A 17,729-nucleotide genomic window follows, 5' to 3' on the forward strand; every position below is an offset into this window, starting at 1 on the left:
GACTGCCTGATCTGAAACTTGCTATGTGACTCTGATTGGAACTGTTCAGGTTGTTTGTTCTCACCCATTATTTTAGCTAACATTTTGAAGTAAGAAATGAAGTTTTAAACATCTTACTGAAACTTCCCTGCTGTTTACTGATGCTAGCAACTCTACTACAGGCCAGAAGTGTTAAAATGTTCAGAAATATAATAAGTGGTGCTCATTTGAGTAAAATCCTTTCAGAGGCAGTAAGCTGCAAGCGGACTGTGTTCTGTGATTGTGGCAGAAGAAGGCTCCTGGACTTTGCTGGGGTATTCAGAGATTTAGCTCTTATAATTAGAAAGTAACTGGTGGGTCTCGGCCATTGTTAAGGCATTTCAGAGGTTTAGTCTTGAATCCTTTACAAAGGAAGCCTGCCTTATTAAGGATTACGACGCTAAGCATTGTGGGTCGTAGGTTAATGATTTCCAGGACTAACGTATCCACCAATGAAAATAATTTACTGGGGGCTACAGTGCCTTTCGAGGATACTTTCATGATAAAATATCACTCTTTTGTAAGTTTTCACACTTTATTGTTATTTAACATTGCATCATGGTGGATTTATTTTGGTCTTTTTGACACTGATCAACAAATGAAGACTCCTTAATGTCAATGTGAAAAGAGATCTCTGCAAAATGGTCTAAATTAATTACAAATATAAAACCCAATATAACTGACTGTCATGACAGCCAGTATGCACATGTCTCTCCTTCTCCATCAGCTTTGCATGTCTCCTGTCTCTGTCAGGTGATTTAGAGTAAATAGCCTTTGACAGACCCAGCCACAAATTCACAACTGGATTGAGATATGGGCACAAGGTCACCCACATTCCTGTTTTTAAGCCATTCTTGTGTAGTTTTGGCGTTATGCTCGGGGGCTTTGTCTTGGTGGAACACTAATCTTCTCCAAACATGTGTGTTTCTTGCAGACCTTATCAGGTCAATTTAGATGATTTTAGATATTCATGCAAAACCTTTTTTCTGTCGTTGCATGTCAGATGCAACCATAATCGTAAGAAAGAATAAAAACAATGCTGCTACACTGTAATGTTTCCCAAAATATATATTATCACATTTCTTTGACATAAACAGGTCATTTTTTATATAAAGACTATTGGATGAACACTTCAGCAGAACATAAAACACAACTTCCATATCTACCCCCACTGCAGGAAACATGATGACAGAAAAAAGTAACAAAAAATATTCTAATTTTTCTGTTGTTTTAAGTGATGAAAAACAGGATATTTGACAAAATGCAAAAATGCAGGTTTTCTGTAACGATGTCTGAAAAGAAAGACATTTCAGGACTATCAACTGTATTTAAGAAAAGGCCTGTGTGAGTGTGCATCATCAAAAGGAAAACAGGTAAAGGTTATTTCCATTATATGTGACTGATGAAGGCTATAAAGCTGAAACATTGTTTTTTTTAACTTTCGTTTCATTTTCCAGTGTGGAAATAACCTTTACCTTTATTTCCAAGACAAACACACACACATATATGTATTTTAATGTCATACACACACAGTATATACAGTCTATATAGTGCTCAGAAAATTAAGGGAACATGTAATCATGACAGTCTAACACCAAGTGAATTAATCTTCAGGGATATCAGTCTGTAAAGTTAGGAAACATAAGCGACTGTGAATCAACTTTACCTGCTTTGGTACAAATGAAAGTGTCAACAGGAGAGGCAACAGCAAGACACCCCACACAAGGGAATGGTGTTACAGGTGGTGGTCACAGAAAGTTGTTCTCTTCTTATCCTGCCTGACTGATTCTTCTCCAGTTTAGCATTTTGCTTGTGTCCTTGTCACTACTGGCAGCATGAGGCAGTACCTTCAGCTGAATCAGGTTTATTTTAAACAAATAAACAAACTTCTGGGAGGGATGATCACTGGACAAACAAAATCTATAAAATACGCAACAATGCTGCCTCGTTGAGCCTCCCTGAACAGGTCCCGAGTCTCGGCCTGCCTGGCAGGGCAGCGTAGCCCACAAGTCGACTTATCAAATACATCCAATATGCTCTGCTGCCATCTCCTGTTTCAATCTCTCTCTCTCGTCCATGACCTATCTTCACACTCTCCAGCTCTCATTTCAGTTCTAGACTCAATCTGCTCATAAGGAGGCACTAAAACCAATCTCAGCATAATCTTAGCCAAGCCAGGGAATCAGGGATCATCAACAGCTGTATTTTTACTACAATAAAACAGGGCAGAACTTCATTCACCAGCTCTTGGCTTACCTATAACTCTGAACATGTGTTAACCTTACAGGGCCATGTCTCTAAAGTAGCTTCCTAGCTGCCTGATCCATTAGCTGGACAACACAAGCCCATAAATGACATTCTAGGACTCTGATTCCAAGTGCTCTCTAGTAGTTTAAGAGTGTTGTCATTTCCTCCCTGACCACTCTCACTAGCAAGAATCCCCTACAAACGTTTAACTCTCTGTCCTTGGTGGTATGGGGTGCAGCTACATAATCTTCTCTTGTGTCATTCTGGCAGAATGGAATACGAAGCACAAATGCAGAGCTTACTGTTCTTGGTGGCTCCTGTGCTCACATAGTGGTTTACACAGGGCATCTCTGGCTGACAATAAAACTATCTTTTCTCTGGAAACTTCATCCTTATTGTGATATCATGGTGACTTCTTTACTTCTAGCAAACTCCTTCTACCCAGGCATTTCTTCACATTGGCTTCACCATGATGGATGAATCAAGGAATCTTCCCAGCATTGTTGTGTGGAAGGCAGGAGTTAACTCTCACTGGGACACAGCTGGTTCTTGCCTTCCAATGTATAGTTAGATCATGTGGCTCCAGTAAATTGTCAAGGACAAGCACACATACACACACAAATCACATGCACACCCACACCCACATGCACACACACACTCTCAGTATCACACTCTGGAGATATCAATAACTTAACACTCACAATTAGGGTGTAGAAGTATAAGAAAGACATACTAACACCTGAGAACTTGACTCACGGCTTAACCAGCACCCCATAACATGGTCATCCAATTGAAATGTTCTAGAAACTATTATTAAAAAAAAAAAAACAATCTTCCACTTGGTTTTTAATGTTACGAAAGTACGGCAAGTCTTTGAAACTCAAAGAGGCAAAGCATAAAATTATTGGCCGGTGACACAAGATAAATGGAAAACAAGTACAAGTACTAAGTGGTAAGACAGCGGAAAAGAAGCACAAGCATTCCTGTAGGTGCCACGATGGTTATTTTCAATAAAATATTAATGCTAATATGCTTTCTTACTGACTAAACATTTCTCCTGCATTTCTTATTTATGGGAATGTGCATCTATAGAAAATAAGGATTGTGGTTTCACCTTCAATTCGCATTTGCTGTTTAATTACAATGCAACTACGGCAAAAGATGGAACCTTTAAATGCTCAGTACGTGCTAATAAGAAAATGCTACTAATATGACTGTCTCATTTTCTGACTCAATTTACAGAATTTGGAGGCAGGCAAGGTGGAAAGATGGGAAAGTAGTGGAAGCTACGTTAAGAAGTGAGGTGATAATTAGTGAGCAGCAGTATGGTTTCAAACCAAGAAAGAGCACCACAGATGCAATGTTTGCTCTGAGGGTGTTGATCATCAAGAAGTATAGAGAAGGCCAGAAGGAGTTGCATTGGGTCTTTGTGGACCTGGAGAAAGCATATGACAGAGTGCCACGAGAGGAGCTGTGGTATTGTATGAGGAAGTCGGGAGTGGCAGAGAAGTATGTAAGAGTTGTACAGGATATGTAAGAGGGACATGTGACAACGGTGAGGTCTGCGGTAGGAGTGACGGATGCATTCAAGGTGGAGGTGGGATTACATCAGGGATCGGCTCTGAGCCCTTTCTTATTGGCAATGGTGATAGACAGGTTGACAGATGAGATTAGACAGGAGTCCCCTTGGACTAGGATGATTGCTGATGACACTGTGATCTGTAGTGATACTAGGGAGCAGGTTGAGGAGACCCTGAAACATGAAGATATGCTCTAGAAAGGAGAAGAATGAACGTCAGTAGGAACAAGACAGAATACATGTGTGTTAATGAGAGGGAGGTCAGTGGAATGGTGAGGATAAAGGGAGTGGAGTTGGTGAAGGTTGATGAGTTTAAATACTTGGGATCAACAGTACAGAGTGATGGGGATTGTGGAAGAGAGGTGAAAAACAGAGTGCAGGCAGGGTATCAGCAAGAGTGAAAGGGAAGGTCTACAGGATGGTAGTGAGACCAGCTATGTTATATGGGTCTGAGACGGTGGCACTGACCAGAAAGCAGGAGACAGAGCTGAAGGTGGCAGAGTCAAAGATGCTAAGATTTGCATTGGGTGTGACGAGGATAGATAGGATTAGAAATGAGGACATTAGAGGGTCGACTCAAGTTGAACAGTTGTGAGACAAAGTCAGAGAGGCGAGATTACACTGGTTTGGACATGTGCAGAGGAGAGATGCTGAGTATATTGGCAGAAGGATGTTAAGGATGGAACTGCCAGGAAAGAGGAAAAGAGGAAGGCCTAATAGAAGGTTTATGGATGCGGTGAGAGAGGTCATGCGGGTGATGAGTGTGACAGAGCAAGATGTAGAGGACAGGAAGATATGGAAAATGATGATCCTCTGTAGCAACCCCTAACAGGAGCAGCCGAACGAAAAAGATTGAGGCAGGCAGTGTGTGGTTTTCTGCTCCTCTACTTCATGCACATATTTAAAAACAGGACATGACAGATGCTAACCCTGGATGGAGGTAAGAAACTTTTAGTCCAGTTTCTTCATGTTGATAGTTCAAAATACAGGCTACCAGTCATTGCATTATATACTCAGCAAAAAAAGAAATGTCCTCTGACTTTCAACTGTTTTTACTTTCAGTAAACTTAATGTGTAAATATTTGTATGAACACGAAAAGAGTCAACACCATAAGACATAAACTACAAATGTTTCACAATGTGTCCCTGAATGAAGGGAGGCTCAAAATCAAAAGTACCAGTCAGTATCTGGTGTGGCCACCAGCTGCTTGAAGTACTGCAGTGCATCTCCTCCTCATGGACTGGACCAGATTTGTCAGTTCTTGCTGTGAGATGTTACCCCACTCTTCCACCAAGGCACTAGCAAGTTCCTGGACATTTCTGGGGGGAATGGCCCTAGCCCTCACCCTGCGATCCAACAGGTCCCAGACGTGCTTAATGGGATTGAGATCCGGGCTCTTCCACTGCGAGGATGATCAGCTGTCCTTCCTGTCTCCCTGTAGCGCTGTCTTAGGCGTCTCACAGTGCGGACATGGCAATTTATTGCCCTAGCCACATCAGCAGTCCTCATGCCTCCCTGCAGCATGCCTAATGCACGTTCACGCAGATGAGCAGGGACCCTGGGCATCTTTCTTTGGGTGTTTTTCACAGTCGGTAGACAAGTCTCTTTAGTGTCCTGCATTTTTAGAACTGTGACCTTAAATGCCTACTTTCTGTAAGCTGTTAAGGTCTTAACGACCATTCCACAGGTGCATGTTAATTAATTGATTATGGTTAATTGAACATGCATGGAAAACATTGTTTAAACCCTTTACAATGAAGATCTGTAAAGTTATTTGGATTTTTAAAACATTATTGTTGAAATACACAGTCCTGAAAAAGGGACGTTTCTTTTTTTGCTGAGTATATATATGTTATGTCATTTCTGCAAATCGAGCAAGAGGAAGATGGGAACTTAAATCTTAACTTAGAAGTTATACAGATTTGATGAAATTCACTTTAACATGACCTTCTCATAACTTCAATTTAATTTAATCCTGATACTCTGTATGTTTAATTCATTATAATAACTATTCATGGTGGCTCTAAAATCCGTACTAACCCCTACTCTCTCCTCTATTTCTTTTTCTGGTTTCTTTGTGGTGGTGACGGCACCACCACCATCTACTCAAAGCATCATGATGCTCCAACAATGATAGACTAAAAGCCAGAAGTCTGCATGACCATCATCATCAAGTCCTTCCGTGAGAACCCTAAATACAAAGAGGGCTGTTTCATTTATGTTAGGTAGAATGCCCAGAGGGGACTGGGCGGTCTCATGGTCTAAAATCCCTGCGGATTTTATTTTGGTTTTTTTGTTTTTTCTGTCCTCCCTGGCCATCAGACCTTACTCTTATTCTATGTTAATTAATATTGACTTATTTTATTTTCTTACTGTGTCTTCTATTTTTCTATTCTTCATTATGTAAGGCACTTTGAACTACATTTTTTGTATGAAAATGTGCTATATAAATAAATGTTGTTCTATTTCATAAATTTATATGTGTACGGTCATAATGGGGAGGGTTGGGCGTCACACTGGATGAGTTACCCTACAACAGGCACTACTCTAATGTTGGCCCTGCCTGCATCCATCCTACCCAGACCTGCCTGGATAGTCCCGAGCCCCTTTAACCCTGAACAGGATTAAGCAGATTTGAGAATGTTCTGTTATGCTGTTATCTTACATTCTCCAAAGCACACCTTGTAAATCGTAACAACTCAGATGTTTCACTAGCTTCATGATCTCCTGCAATACTGCAGTTGTGGTGGTTATGAATGTTATAAGTTGATTTCACAATTGCAAAATTCTCAGCCTTTGTCACAGCAATTTCCGTTATGAGATACCGTGTTTCCCCGAAAATAGGACCTACTCCAAAAATAAGCCCTAACATGATTTTGAGGCTGCTCTGTAATATAAACCCTACCCCAAAAATAAGCCCTAGTCAAGATCGTCAGCTGAAAAGGCCAGGTTTATACTTCACACGATGTGACGCGTGTGCCCGAAACATCCATCCATCCTTGCAACAATATCTCTGAAAAGGATGTTTAATTATTACATCCATCAAATTGGGGATGCGCCCATTCCAGAAGCATCAGCGCAAGCCAGAAACAAAATCTCTGGACGGAGCATCAGCTCATCGCAAGGTGAACACAAGCACACACATACACTGGCGTCATTGTAGCTTCACCAAGTCCCCAGACCTTCATGTCTTTGGATGGAAAACTGACCACACTGTGGAAACACTCCAGAAAAACATGCAAACTCCAGGCAGGGGTCACAAGGGACAGGACTCCCTGCGAAACAGCAGTGCTACCACTCTGCCACTGTGCCACCCCATATGTGTATCTATCTATCTAACTATTAGCAGTATTCATTATTTAAACAAAGTTAACGATTTATCTGTAAATGTAACATACATAGTTTTATGCATTTCATCATGAAAGTGATATCAAGTATAAATCTAAGAATTCTAAATGTGCAGAGAGCTGGAATATTATAAATTTAATGTGATCTGTGTGGCGATCTATTGCCGCTGCTGTCAGATCAGGAGGAAGCCCCAGAAGAGCGTTGTGATTAAGAACTGGGTCGGTTTTAAGAGGACGTTTATGATGGTCTACTGTAATGACAAAGTAAACCATGGGATTAAAGTGGACATTTCAAGGTTAAAGGCAAAATTTCCACTTTAATCACAAAAAAGACATTTTCATTATGTCACTTTTACTTTCTCTGTGACTCAAATACGCCGCCGTACATTCTGATAGTATTGTAAAGGTACAAAAAAAAAAAAAAGATGGCACAGACAGGGGTATGTGAGACTTTTAAAATGTATTATATCATTACGTTGGGATATATGCGATGCCTGAATATAAAGGCAACATGAACAAATTTCCATGTCGGCATCAAACTATTCATCAAACATCGAAGCACTCACATCTATACTGGAGGATCTTAAAAGCGGCTGGAGAAGCAAGAAATTTAGGATGGAATTTAGGATTTGAATGTGGAGAGTTATGACGATATTCCAGAAAAAGATGACTGTATTTGGATAAATGTATATTGTTGTACATGAATAAATATAAGATATCCCCTGAAAATAAGCCCTAGTGCATCTTTTGGAGCAAAAATTTATATGAAACTCGGTCTTATTTTCGGGGAAACACGGTACTTGCATTAATTTGCTTGGCAGATGCTTTTATCCAAAGCGACTTACAAAAGAGGTAAACATAACTGAGTAACTTCATGCTAGGCCTGGTTGTTCGGCAAGTGCAGTAGGACAGGTAACAAAAGTTGACTGACACGAGTGAAAAGATGCAATAACTAGTAACTTTCTCAAGTTAAATAAAGAGAAAACTGAAATCTTAGTGATTGGCAATAATGGATACAATGAGGCTATTAGAAAGAAACTGGATACATTAGGTTAAAAGTCAAGACGGAGGTAAAAAGCTTAGGGGTAATTGTTGACGGTAATCTGAATTTTAAATCACATATTAATCAGATCATTAGGACAGCATTTTTTCACCTAAGAAACATAAGTAAAGTTAGACCTCTTATATCCTTGAAAGATGCTGAGAAATTAGTTCACACTTTTGTTTTCAGTCGTCTAGATTAATGTAACGCACTCCTCTCAGGACTACCCAAAAAAGACATAAATCGTTTGCAACTAGTGCAGAATGCAGCTGCTAGAATCCTAACTAGGAAAAGAAAATCTGAACACATTTCTCCAGTTTTAATGTCACTACACTGGTTACCTGTGTCATTCAGGATTGACTTCTGCTTATGGCTTATAAAGCCTTAAATAATCTCGCTCCATCTTATATATCGGAATGTCTGACACCTTATATTCCAAATCGTAACCTTAGATCCTCAAATGAGTGTCTCCTTAGAATTCCAAGAACAAAACTTAAAATAAGTGGTGAGGCGGCCTTCTGCTGTTATGCACCTAAAATCTGGAATAGCCTGCCAATAGGAATTCGCCAGGCTGATACGATGGAGCACTTTAAAAAACTGCTGAAAACACATTACTTTAACATGGCCTTTTTATAACTTCACTTTAACTTAATTTAACTTGATCCTGATACTCTGTATATTCAATTCATTATAATAACTATTCATGGTGGCTCTAAAATCCGTACTGACCCCTACTCTCTCTTCTGTTTCTTTTTCCGGTTTCTTTGTGGTGGTGGCCTGCGCCACCTCCACCTACTCAAAGCTTCATGATGCTCCAACAATGATGGATGGATTAAAAGGCAGAAGTCTACGTGACCATCATCATCAAGCCCTTCCGCGAGAACCCTAAATCCAAAGAGGACTGTTTCATTTATGTTAGGTAGAATGACCAGAGGGGACTGGGCGGTCTAATGGTCTGGAATCCCTACAGATTTTGTTTTTTTTTTGTTTTTTCTGTCCCCCCTGGCCATTGGACCTTACTTATTCGATGTTAAATAATGTTGATTTATTTTGTTTTCTTATTGTGTCTTTTATTTTTCTATTCTTTATTATGTAAAGCACTATGAGCTACTGTTTGTATGAAAATGTGCTATATAAATAAATGTTGTTGTTGTTGTTGTTGTTGTAAATGTACAACCATAGACTAACAATTGATAAAGCAATTAAACTTAATGTAACAACAAATCAAGCAACAATATGAAAGATCACAGAGTAATGTTTTTTTTTTCTATTAATCAGACAGATATTCACAGAATAAGTACATTAAATACATTGAGGGAGTCCGCAGTACGGATGGAAGTGGGCAGCTCACTCCACCAATTAGGAACTACACAGGAAAAGAGTCTGGATTAAGACTTGATACCATGCAGCGGCAGCATCACCAGACACTGTTCAAACAAGAGCTGAATGGACAAGGAGGAGTATAACATCTTACTAATGTCTCCATGTACGCAGGTGCTGACCCACTGACTACTCTGTAGGCAAGCTTCAGGGATTTGAGCTTAATGCAAGCTGCTACAGGAAGCCAATGTAGTGACATGAAGAGAGGAGTGACATGTGTCCATCTCGGCTGGTTAAGTACAAGACTGACCACTGCATTCTGGACCGGCTTGATAGAAAATGTGGGTACTCCTGCCAGATTTGAGTTGCAGAACACACCACAGCACACATACCACAACAGCAAAGTACACAAGTGCATGTTATGGATTTACCTATGGGATGCACCTAACATGAAAGATACCAACTGACCTTGTGGGGTTTTTTCTTAATGGGGAACAGGAAGAAATGTCAAAGCCAGCTATATACCGGTTACCTTTAACCTCTCACCTGTCTCAATGTTCTTATCGTACCCTATGTATTCAACCCTAGGGACCTTCTAATGGCAGGCTGCTCGTTGACTGGGAGTGTCTTCTATTTTTATTTCTTTATTTCAACCACTGATGCAAGACATTACAAAAAATGTGTATCAGCTAGGCCAGGAATAAGAATCCAGCACACGGCAACAGCAGTAATCGATAATCAAACAGAAACATCCAACCATCTATTATCCAACCCGCCATATATCCTAACTACAGAGTCACGGGGGTCTGCTGGAGCCAACTCCCGGCCAACACACGGCGCAAGGCAGGGAACAAATCCCAGGCAGGGCGTCAGCCCACCGCAGGACACACACACACACAAAGCAACAATTTAGGATCACCAATGCACCTAACCTGCATGTCTTTGGACTGTGGGAGGAAACCGGAGCAGCCGGAGGAAACCCACGCAGACACGAGGAGAACATACAAAACGCGAACCCAGGTCCCCTTACTGCAAGGCAGCAGCGTTACCACCGTGCTGCCCTAAACAGTAACATTGAATTTATAATTTAAAAAAATATATTTAAAAATATTTATTTTACAATATTTTAAAACGATATTTATTGATATAATAACCAATAGCAGCAATGCAAAGCATTATACAGCCTGAGTGGGTTCAAGCAGTCTTCATTCAATCCCAGGCAATGTTTTGGGATGGCAATTCCTTCTTTACCGATAATACTTTTTAAGTGAAAAGAATGAAAGAATCCTTGCCTGAGATAGGGCTATTTTGCAGGTGTCCAGAAGCTAAGCAGTTATATTTAAATGTCCATTGGCTCCCCTCAAAGTATCAGAAAGGCAGGAAATGAACCAAACACTCCATTCTCACAACAAAACCTCGACTAAATTAAAAACTAATACTGAAAACCAAAGTAAGTCTAATACAAGGCAGCCAGACGCTGCCTCCTTCTCATGCAAATTCAAAGCTTACTGTCCGCTAGCAAAACAGCTAACATTTTTACAGTTTCTCAAAACACATTAAAGTTGTCACACAAGCTGAAGGTCAATTCCAATGGGATTTTAAAGCCACACTAACCTGCAAACACACTGGTTTTGCCTTTCAGCATTCCCAGAATACACTTGACTCCTGTCCAGCTTGACAAGTCTTTCAGGCCTCAGTCATTTACCTGAAATCTGCCAGGTGAAAAACATTAAAGCATCCCCATACGCTAGACACCAAAAAGCAATGCTTTGGCAGTGAATGAGTGATCAAACCCCCAACTTGCTTCTTGAGTACCATCACTTTTCTTTAGAAGTTACACTTTCAACTCTTGCAAACACGTAGTTCTTCTCAGTACACACATTTCTATCCTCATTCCACAATGTCCTATTGAAAGATGATTTTAATTTGGTTAGCTGTGAATGACAGTGGGTGTTTTGGCGATGGGCTGGGAACTAATAATATCAATACCAAAATGAACAGATTTGCTCAAAACTTCATACACACATACCAGAATTTCACTATGCATTGACTGACATTAGGCAGCTTCTGCATAGTCGTCGGTTTTCCATGGTCTCCTTGAAAACCGCCTCAGTTTCCCTCAGTAAGTGCATTTCCAGATGAGAGATTTCAATGCATTTTCTGTGGAGAAAAATAAAATGTATTTTACAAACAACTTTTCAGAAATTTTTTCCCCCTTCAGTCTCCTGCACCCGTTCTCATGCCTCCAAATCCTTTATGTTATCACAATTGGACATATTTAAGGAAATGCATTCAGAATTGACTGCGGCAAACTGTTCTGCTATCTTCTGTAAGTCAGACATAGCTTAAGGTGATATCTCCCTGCTGACGGCACAACTGCCCCCAATAGTTCATCACATGCTGGCTTTCTTTTTTGGAACTGGGCTGGCGCTGCTTGCAGTTCTGTCCAGCAAGGGCATTTCCTTGTCAGTGTCTGCTTGTCGGTTGAATTTAACACTGTCTCACCAGATTGCTTTCAAAGCCACCGTGTGAGGGTTTTGGCATGTTATGTACAGTAGGTCCTATAAGGCTCTAAGATAAACCATCTTATTAAAAGCAAGAAGGCAGCAGAAGAAACTTAATAGGGCGCAAGAGATAAAGCAATGCCAATACAGTAAATGTAAATAAATTAATAGCAAGTCACAAAAACATTTCAAAGTATTAGGGAGAGCATAAATTGATGCAAATAGTGTTCAAAATATGTTAACAAAAATAAATAAATACAGAAACATTTGGAAATTATAGTAAAACTCTATTTCTATAATCTGAAACATCAGATAGGATCTTGTAATAACTAAAACATTTTCTGCTAAAGGAAACAGTTAAAAATATGACTATAAAGGCAAAACAAAAAGAAAAAGCTCCAATTTTTAACACAAATATTTTTCTATATAAATGAGAAAGGTCTAATCAAATTATATTTCACTCACTGTGCCATCCATCTAAGAAGGGTTTAAATCTAATCAACATAGACCTCAGTGTTAATGCTTGCAGTGCGTGTGTCTCTGTGAAATGCTATTTGGTATGGGATTTGTAAGAACAGTATTAAGGATTGTGATGCGTCATCTGTTGGAATGACAGAGACAGCAACTGGCAGACACAAAGACAGATGGATTTTTCACCTTAATTAGGTAGATTACTAAGGTGAAACAGTGGAAGGTTGAATTTTGCAAATCAAATTTGTTATTTGTTCAAGGCCTTTTCTTTTTTCCCCTGTTTATTGATTAGAAATCTTATTCTGAACTTCAGTTTGGGGTATTTATTTATTTATAATGTGAGGTTTAAAGTTTGATATTAGTTACCCTGGGTTATAATGTAATTTCTGCTTTTATTCCTCTTGTATGCCTTTAAATATTGGTAAAGTGCTATGAGCATGGGGAAGGTGCTATATATCATTTTATTATGGAAGAAGATGATCCACTGTGGCAACCCTTAACGGGAGCAGCCAAAAGAAGAAGAATATTTATATATCATTTTATATTGGAAATCTAGTTGTATAATCAATGTTAAAAACAGAAACAATTAACATTGAACTCAGATTCTAATTTTACACAAGTCTTTGATCATCAAACGTAGAGACTGCTAGTAGGAGTTCTGTCCTCTGACGCCACCTTCCAAGAACAGGAGAGTTTTATATTTTAGAGGACCAGAAGAGCCTAAGTTTTTCTGCAGGTGGTGGGCGGGGTCACTCGTTTCTTTTGGGTGTTTTTTTTTTCCTCTAGCGTCAGCACCCCCTTTTGCCCTGAGATGGTACTGCATACCTCATTAGAGCCAGGAAGGTAGTCCCCTGACATGCATGTGCCACAAAGGTATAAGGCTCCGTAATCTCTACTGAGGCATTAAACACACAGTCCATAAAAACTTACTGACGTGAGCAACTTCAGACAGGATTAAAATTACAGCAAGACCCTGCAGTAATTATTACTTCAACCCACTGCCTGATCCAAGACTAATCTCATCCAAATAGAGCTCGAGTTACACTCAAAAATACCAACAAGTCTTCAGGTAGCCATTTTTGGGCTTAGGCCCCAAAGAGTTAAACATGGCAGAAATGCAGATTGGAGAGCATTTACTAGTCCAGGCACACGTATAATTGCCTCTTTCCCCCTGATTACCCAAGCGGCACACTTCAGATAAGATATCCCCAGGGGTCCCATAATAACTGCCGTTTCACTGGGTTAACAGAAGAAGACTGTCTCTGATAATTTCACTGTTCTACTTGATTTATATATTTCTGTTTAAAGGTAAAAAGTCAAAATCTTGCATAAGAAAAAGATCATCAAGAGAAATGATTGACCAAAAATACTGAAATATTGCATATAAAACCCATTAATCTTCACATTCATAACAATGAACACTAATATAACAAAGGCAATATTACTGTTAAAATTGTTTAAAGAATATTGGGCCAACTAAGGATGGCGCTTTTTCTGCATCAATTCCAAACTTGTTTAATTTGTATGTATTATTTAGACTTGCCATACCATTTTCCCACCCCACTGAATCCTAACACAGGGTCACGGAGGTCTGCTGGAGCCAATCCCAGAGAGAACAGGGCACAAGGCAGGGTGCCAGTCCACCAAAGGGCACAAACACACACACACTAGGGACAATTTAGGATTTCCAATGCACCTAACCTGCAATCTTTGGACAGAGTTGGACTGTGGGAGGAAACCAGAGCATCCGGAGGAAACCCACACAGACACGGGGAGAACATGCAAACTCTACGCAGGAAGGACCCGGGAAGTGAACCAAGGTCTCTTAACTGCGAGGCAGCAGCGCTACCGCCGTGCCACCCTGCCGCCCATTATTTAGACTTGCATATTAATAAATCAACAATCCTAACTTGCCATGTTCATGAATATGCAGCATGTCATGAGCATATGAGTATATTTAAGTTTTTGATGCCATGCTTCACATAGCGGGCAAATTACCAAGCAATCAAACCCAAACCAAGAAATGTGTGAGACGTGCTAAATTTGTACTTTCTGTAACTCTGTTTAGCCATCATTATTATAAATACTTTGAGCTACTTACATGTATGAAATGTGCTATATAAATAAGTGCTGTAAGTACACTGCCCACTGCTCCTGTAGGTCACGATAAGTGTAATTCTCCCATCACACCCCGTGTCATAGTTACAGCACAGTGAAACTTTGGTATCAGTACAATGCGATATACAACAATCAGCCACAACATTAAAAACACCTGCCTAACATCGTGTAGGTCTTCCTTTGTGCTGACAAATCAGCTCTGACCCATCAAGGCATGGACTCCACATGATCTCTGAAGATGTCCAAGATGTCAGCAGCACATCCTTTAAGACCAGTAAGTTGCGAATCAGGGCCTCCATTAATCAGACTTGTTTTTCCAGCACATCACATAGATGCGGGATTGGATTGAGATCTGGAGAATTTGGAGGCCAAGTCAATACCTTGAACTCTTTGTCATGTTCCTCACACCATTTCTGAACAATTTTTGCAGTGTAGCAGGGAACAACATCCTGCTGAAAGAGGCCAATGCCATCAGGGAATACCGTTGCCATGAAATGGTGTACGTGGTTTGCAAAAATCTTTTAGGTAGATGGTACATGTGAAAGTAACTTCCACATTACATGCCAGGACCCAAGGTTTCCTAGCAGAATGTTAACCAAAGCATCACACTGCTTTAGCTGGCTTGCTTTCTTCTCATACTGTATTCTGCTGCCATTGTTTCCACCAGGTAAATAGCAGATTCACACATGGCTGTCCATATGATCTAAAAGAAAACATTATTCATCAGCTCAGGCTACCTTCCTCCACTGCTCCATGGCCATTTTCCTCTGATCTCTCTAATCAATGTGGCATTTCCATTAGCAGAATTGCTGCTCACTGGATGTTTTTCTTTTTTGTTTTTCACACCATTCTGAGTCAACTTTAAAGACTATTGTGTGTGAAAATCCCAGGAGATCAACGGTTACAGAAATACAAAAACCAACCTGTCCGGCACCAACAATCACAGCACGGTCAAAATCACCAAGGTCACAGTTCTTTCCCCATTCTGGTGTTTGACGTGGACAATAACTGAAGTGCCTGACAAGAATTTGCATTGTGCTGCTGCTGCCACGTCATTAACCGATTAATTAATTGCACTGCTCCTCACACATTTCAGAGTTGCTTGTGTTTCTAAATAGGTGATGCCAAAGTTGCCCGTTAAATAGAGATATCATCTTGGTTTAGTTTCTGCCTCACCCCAGATGCTGCAGGGATAGGCTGTAATGCCTTAAAAGCCAATATGGTAAATGCACAAAAGCGGAGTGTGTTACTCTAATGGAGCAGAGACTTGGATGCCAAAGAAAGCACACGCAAACTGTACCTTGAGTGCAGGTTACAAAATGTTCTTAGCAGACACAAAGTGATGGATCTCATATTTAAAGATATTTTATTCAGTGACCGAAAGGATTTATTAAAAACATAGGTAAAGATTTAAAAATGCTGCTGGTGTTGACGGAGAAGTATAGAGAAGGCCAGAAGGAGTTGCATTGTGTCTTTGTGGACCTGGAGAAAGCATATGACAGGGTGCCTCGAGAGGAGCTGTGGTATTGTATGAGGAAATCGGGAGTGGCAGAGAAGTATGTAAGAGTTGTACAGGATATGTATGAGGGATGTGTGACTGTGGTGAGGTCTGTGGCAGGAGTGATGGATGCATTCAACATGGAGGTGGGATTGCATCAGGGATGTGATGTTCTAAGCCCTTTCTTATGTGCAATGATGATGGACAGGTTGACAGACGAGATTAGACAGGAGTCCCCATGGACTATGAGGTTTTCTGATGACATTGAGATTTGTAGCGATAGTAGGGTGCAGGTTGAGGAGACCCTGGAGAGATGGAGATATGCTCTGGAGAGGGGAGGAATGAAGGTCAGTAAGAACAGAATACATGTTTGTAAATGAGAGGGAGGTCAGTGGAATGGTGAGGATGCGGGGAGTACAGTTGGCAGAGGTGGATGAGTTTAAATACTTGGGATCAACAGTACAGAGTAATGGGGATTGTGGGAGAAGAAGGTGAAGAAGAGAGTGCAGACCAGGTGGAATGGGTGTAGAAGAGTGTCAGGAGTGATTTGTGACAGACGAGTATCAGCAAGAGTGAAAGGGAAGATCTACAGGAAAGTAGTGAGACCAGCTATGTTTGTATGGGTTGGAGACGATGGCAGTGACCAGAAAGCAGGAGACAGATCTGGAGGTGGCAGAGTTAAAGATACTAAGATTTGCATTGGGGGTGACGAGGATGGACAGGATTAGAAATGAGTACATTAGAGGGTCAGCCCAGTTTGGACGGTTTGGAGACAAAGTCAAAGACAAGAGGCCTAAGAGAAGGTTTATGGATGTGGTGAGAAAGGACATGCAGGTGATGGGTGTAACAGAACAAGATACAGAGGACAGGAAGATATGGAAAATAATGATCCACTGTTGCAACCCCTAACAAGAGCAGCCAAAAGAAGAAGAAAAAGCTGATAAAAAGGGCAGAGTGGTGTCTCTGAGGCTAGGGATCTGTGCCCTGAGCAAGGGACTTAATCTGCAATTGCTCTGTCCTGGGTATGACGTTACCCTGCATCCAGCCATGCTCCCCCAACTTGAAAGGAGAACTCAGGGATTGGTGGAAGTACTGGCACTCCAGCCGCTGTAAAAAACCTCACATTGTGCCATGCAAACTAGTATGGCGCTACGGTGTCACCCACTGCACGACTGCATTTGGGTCCGAATTTAAGATCCTGAGGTGGTTCGTCATGTGGTGGATGTGGCAAAGTGCTGCATCAATCTCTCTCTGGTTAAAAAATAAGTGCAGAATACAACATTACAGTATATTTTCCTGTTGTACTAGGGCGGTGCACCGTGTTAGCCATTATGAATGTAGTAAGAAGTCAAGCAAAATGACAAAATTTCATGTTGCCTGAAGAAGGGGCCAGAGTTGCCTCGAAAGCTTGCATATTGTAATCATTTTAGTTAGCTAATAAAAGGTGTCATTTTGCTTGACTTCTCACTAGTATCTTTTCTAAAATTGAAAACTACCTTACTGAATTAAAAATTACACAAGAAAAATGCACCAAACAGAAAAAGCACAGAAGGTAGAACGAGCAAAAAAACACAATATTCTGTA

At 40.5% G+C, this 17,729-nt stretch overlaps 1 protein-coding gene across 2 annotated transcripts in view; it reads right to left on the reverse strand.

The window, feature by feature from the left end:
• Positions 1 to 17,729, reverse strand: part of otud7a (OTU deubiquitinase 7A) — a 539,312-nt gene that overhangs the window by 369,369 nt on the left and 152,214 nt on the right. Inside the window, exon 3 of one of the 2 annotated variants that reach the window (XM_039773580.1) lies at positions 11,584 to 11,714. The exons of the other annotated variant lie outside the window; for it this stretch is intronic. The gene's annotated coding sequence lies outside the window, so the exon portion shown is untranslated. The remainder of the gene's footprint in view (positions 1 to 11,583; positions 11,715 to 17,729) is intronic. 2 annotated transcript variants of the gene reach the window in all.

The sequence above is a fragment of the Polypterus senegalus genome, chromosome 12 (assembly GCF_016835505.1).
Source record: "Polypterus senegalus isolate Bchr_013 chromosome 12, ASM1683550v1, whole genome shotgun sequence".
Lineage (NCBI taxonomy): Eukaryota > Metazoa > Chordata > Cladistia > Polypteriformes > Polypteridae > Polypterus > Polypterus senegalus.